This window comes from Lissotriton vulgaris, unplaced genomic scaffold, assembly GCF_964263255.1.
Source record: "Lissotriton vulgaris unplaced genomic scaffold, aLisVul1.2 SCAFFOLD_4725, whole genome shotgun sequence".
NCBI lineage: Eukaryota > Metazoa > Chordata > Amphibia > Caudata > Salamandridae > Lissotriton > Lissotriton vulgaris.
Genome location: NW_028253568.1, coordinates 119346 through 124968, shown reverse-complemented (window position 1 = coordinate 124968; position 5623 = coordinate 119346).

Genomic DNA, 5623 nt, shown 5'->3' with positions numbered 1-5623 from the left:
ATGACTTGGAAAGGCTGCAAGTGTTGCTCTTAGACCTTCAGGTGAATTTGGGACTTTTCCATCACTTTCTGAAGCCTGCGCTCTCCACATTCTAAATGTTGATGTTCTGCGATCCAGTGTCTGCAAAGGGGATGAAAAAAAGAACAGAAACATTTTAAAATGAGAAAATCAAGGCAAAATGTTCAAAGTAACAAGAGAACGGCCAACCTATATAAAAACTCCCTTGGTTTTGTGATGCACCTCACTCCTTATACAATCTCCTCAATAGTTTAAACTGAAAACTGAGCCTTATGCTCACAATGTGTGCAACTCCCCTGCCCCTGCCGTTGCTCTGGGGCGGTTAGAACAACCCAAATACACTTTACCAACTGTAGGTTGCACCACCTAACATAAGAAGTCCATAAAGAAGTAAATATACGAATGTCCGCCCAATGTTGAGAAAAATCAGAGTTCTTTATTCTTCTTTACAATATTGACAATTGTACACCAAACAGCCAACACGTTTCATTCTATACGAAGAACTTCATCAGGGCTGTAAAACAATATTTAAAAACACATATGTAGGGCGTGGCCAAGATGGCGGCTTGAACGGACGGCGATTTCTGTGGCTCCCCGTCCCGATCCCCATTGCTGCCCTTTATATTGCGGTTTAATCCCCCCCCCCAGCACCACACAATCTGTCAGCCTTGCGGGGACACCCTACAACTGCTCCCCTGAGCCCAGGTCCTGACCAGCGCGATCTCCGGGCTTCCTCCAAGCGGTGGGACACTCGCTGATGAGGGCAATCGTAATGGCCGCTGACTCTGCCGAGTAACAGCGGCCGGCCGGGTTCCCTGCTGCCGACCGAGCCCACCCACGGCACATCGCCAGCCGTGCTCCCGGCCCACCTGCTTGAGGCTGGGGACCCGCGACAGCGGCGAATGAGAGAGCACCCGCCGACGCGTCACCCCTGACGGTGGGAGGCAGAGCCCGCCGGGAGTAGCAGCACTCGAGGCCCCGGCTCCGGGCCTCTGCGGGACCCGCAGCGAAGACCTTCACGGAGCCGGCACTACGCGGGACCCCTGGCGGCTCTTGGGAGACCCGAGGAGGCAACGGGCTCAGGCCCACACGAAGGTGAGGAGGACAGCTCGGGGCTGGTGGGAGCGGAGAGCTCGGGGGGTGCAATCAAGCCACCGGCGAAGGGCCCAGCTAGGCCCACAGACCGCAAAGCGAAGGCGGCGAGGAACGCGCGCCTGAAGACAGGGCCACTCAGAGGCGAGGCAGGGAGCTGAGAGTGGAGGGGTCCTCACAAACCTCCGCCAGGCGACCAAAAAGGTGGAACTAGGGGGCCCTGCACACCATAGCGAGGGACCTGCCCATGACGCAGTGACCGTTTGCCTCGGGGACAAACAGCCCCTCACAGACTCCTCGTGGTAGGGCCCTGGGGCTATAACCACAATAGAACCTTGCCTGACTACCAACACCCTCTTGCCTGGGAAGCCAGATCTCCGTACCGGCCGCTTCACGCCGGGACCACCCATCACCGGCCACTGAGATCAGGAGGACGGAGACCTTGCCCTTGGTCGGCGCTGCCACCTACCACGATATCGGGGACAACTGCGTTGGGACACACACACACCCAAAATTCTGCCCTAGGGGCCCCGACGGGCAGGGCCACCGGTCTGACGGAAGCGCAGCGGACAGTTTGGCGGGTCTCAGGAAGAACGGGGAACGCACGCTTCCAGAGATGCTTGCGAAAGGCAACGCCAAACACGACAAAGGGCCACCCTCCCCCGAGGTCCCCAAGTCACGACCGACGCCCGCTGACAATAATGTGACAATCACTAAATCTTTCCTGGAGTCCTTGTTTAACTCCCTTAGAGACGACTTCAAAGCCCTGAAGCAAGAGGTGGCCGGAGAGGTTAGGGAGCTTAGGAGAGATCTGGAGGGCCTGGGAGAGCGCGTGGCGGCCATTGAGGAAGCCGATCAAACGAGAAGCGAAGCGGTCGAGCAACTCCAGCAGGAGGTCCTACGGCTCAAAGATCAACAGGTGGACCTCCAGGCCCACGCGGAGGACGTAGAAAATCGGTCCTGCCGTAATAACATAAATGTCCGGGGGGGCCCATAAAAAGCAGAAGGGACGGACGTCACTGGCTATTTACAAGATCTTTTCCGTGAGATACTGGGAGAACCCTCAGATAGACAGGGCACACAGAGTGGGGCTCCCCAGGCGCTCATCTGCCCCGCCACCGGATATTTTAGCGTTCCTCCCTGATTTCCCGCTCAAAGAAAGGATTCTCCGAGAAGCTCGACGGAACCAACCCCTTCAGTACCGCGGCCACCCCATCGCCCTGTATCAGGACCTTTCTGCTATCACTCTCCAGAAGAGGAAGACATTCAGGGTGGCTACGGACTTTCTGCATCAACAAGAGGTCCCCTACTCCTGGGGACACCCGTTCCGTCTGATCTTCAAATGGAATGGGGCCCTACAACAGCTGCGTTCCCTCAAGGACACCTGCACACTACTGGGCATTGAAATGGTAGACGACGCATCGCCAGTGGGGCCCTCCCAGGGGTCCTCCCTTGGAGGCTGGTAAACAGTGGGCCGAAGACGATCCTCGGATCTACGCTCCAAGCCTGAAGCTCATCTCACAGGAGAGAGCTACGGCCAATCTAGAAGTGGCCAAAGAGACATCATCCGCTGATTGACTTCTCTGACGGGGGAGGGGGAAGTATCACCGCATTGTTGCATACTAAGCGGAGGGGACGGGCGGGGGGCCACGAAGGCCGGCATTGGACATCACCCCAATAGGTATTGTTACCACAGACCTGTGTTGGACTGACAGGACTGGGTCATTGTATCCACAAAGTTGGGAAGTTGGATCCGGGTGGAGGGAAGCGGGGGACTGGTCATTGGGACTGGGGGTTTGTTGGGGTTAGGGATGGAGGGAGGAACGGGAGTTTTTGGGGGGGTGGGCGGGGAGGGGTGGAAGGGGAGGGAGGGAAGCCGGTGTGTCACAGGGAATTTTACATTCTGGGCTTGTCGCCCTTTACCCTCGTTTCAGAGCACAGCGCTGTCATCCTCATACAACACCTCTCGTTTACCTGATTTGTAATGGCTAATTCTGCCTTGAAAGTGTTGACCCTAAACGTGAAGGGCTTGAACAATCACATCAAGCGGAGGGCAGTGATCTCATATCTAGAAAACTCAGGGGCAGGGATTTGTCTACTTCAGGAGACCCATTTGCTTACGAAAGATTGGCATAGGATGCGCTCCCGCGCTTTTCCACAGCAGTTTTTCTCCTCACTCCCATCGAAGAAGGCGGGGGCGGCCATTCTGATTTCTAGGCACATCAGAGGGCGGATAGGGGATAAAGTGGGGGAAATTAAGGGCAGACTCCTGGTCTACACCTTTCACATTGGCGATCAACACCTCACCATTGGTTCCTTTTACGCCCCTAACACAGGTCAAGAGCCCTTTATGAAGGGTGCCATTTCAGAGGCGCTTCAGTCACCCGACCCCCTCTTGCTCCTTGGGGGGGGATCTCAACCTAGTGTTGGACACTCATATGGATAGGTCCGGCCACAGATATGGGGACACGGGCGCCCTTTCCAGTGCAGGTAAGGCTTGGTTACAGGAGCGGGGCTGGGTGGATTTGTGGAGGGCTAAGCACCCTACTGCGTCCCAATTCACTTTCAACTCCCATGTGCACCGCACTTACACCAGGCTCGACTACTTCCTAGGATCCTCCGACCTGGCCACTTCCCCCGCTGACGTCAGCATTGTCCCTGCCGCCCTCTCCGATCATGATGCCGTGGAGATATTGCTCGAGCTTCCTAGCCCTAGTCGCCCCCCCAGGGGCGTGGAGACTACGCAAGACTCTGTTACAACGCCCAGAGGTAACTAAACAAATCCGTTCATGTATCACAGATTACTTAACCATTAACGACACACCGGAGACGCCAATCAAGGCTCTGTGGGGAGCGCTGAAATCGGTGGTCCGTGGCGACCTCATTGCCATAGCGGCAGCAGAGGCTAAGGCTCGTAAAGCGAAGCGAGAGGACCTCTCTGTCCAGGTCTCTGAACTCGAGAGAGTTCACAGTCGGACCGGGGCTCCACGGGTGTGGAAACAATTGAAGGCCGCCAGTGCCCAATTAGCCAGCCTAGATACCGACAGGGCTGAATTCGCGGCTCTCCGACTGCGCCACTCGTACTACATCAGGGGGAATAAAACAGGCCGACTTCTGGCCAGCGCGCTGAAAGCCAAGTCACAACACTTGAAGATTTCCGGCCTTCGAGACGACAATGGTGTGGCGGTTGAGGGGGGAGACAAAGATCGCGGAAACATTCAGAGACTTTTATGCCTCACTATACCATGCTGATAACGCCCCGAGCGGGGATATTGACAGCTATTTGGAGACAGCGGAGATTACCGCACTCTCCCCGGGAACGGTGGATACCCTGGAGGCCTCCATCTGCCTGGAGGAGGTGCTGGTAGCTATCTCTCGCCTCCGCCCTCTTAAATCTCCGGGGCCTGACGGCTTTTCGGCCGGTTTGTATAAGATCTTCAGCTCACTACTTGCTCCTATCCTGACCAGCTCTTCAATTCCTTCACCGGCCCGGGTTCCATCCCCCCCGGTATGCTGACGGCCGAAATTGTGGTGTTGCCTGAGCCCGGCAAAGATCCCACACACTGCTCGGCATTTCGCCCCATTTCTCTTCTCAATTTAGACCTGAAGCTTTTCACTGGAATATTGGCCACGCGTCTCGGGCCGTGTCTGCCCGGGATTCTGGAACCCGACCAATCAGGCTTTGTCCCGAGCCGCCAATGTAGCGATAACACCAAACGGATCCTACATTTGGTCGACAAGGCCCAGTTCCAGCAATCGGACTCGGCTCTTGTCGCAAGCGACACAGAAAAAGCGTTTGACCGCGTCGATTGGAACTTTTTACAGCGGGTACTAGCCCGCTTTCGGCTCGGGGATCGCTTCCAATCCTGGATTGCGAGTTGTTACCATCGCCCCTCCGCACGGGTCCGCTTGGGCGGCTACCGTTCTAGCCCCTTCGAAATACAAAGAGGCACAAGGCAAGGGTGCCCACTCTCACCCCTTTTATTTGCCCTTTACGTCGAGCCGCTGGCGCAAAAAATTCGCGATAACCCCAATATTCACAGCATCACTTTTGGCGGGGAGCCACACACGATTGGCCTATACGCCGACGATATTATTGCCGCCCTCGATAACCCGGAACACTCTATCCCTGCTTATTTGGAGGAGATTGACACCTTTGGCGCCATATCTAGCTTTAAAATTAACAGGGAGAAGTCGCTGATCTTGCCCCTGGGCAGGAACGCCTGAGCTCTAGGCGATGCGCCATCATATGGCGGAGGTCTGCAGACGACAACACAACTCCCTTATTTGGGCATCATGCTCACCTCCTCCACGGAATCAACGGTTCCCCTCAATTACGACACCCTCTCCTCCCGAATTCGAGCTGACCTTGTGCAGTGGTCTAAACAACCGCTCTCTTTGCTGGGCCGTGTCGCGGCAGTGAAAATGTCGGCACTGCCCTGGATTTTGTATATCTTCCAGACCATTCCGGTAACTCCTCCAGCTGGGGCTATCGCACATCTCCAGACTGCCT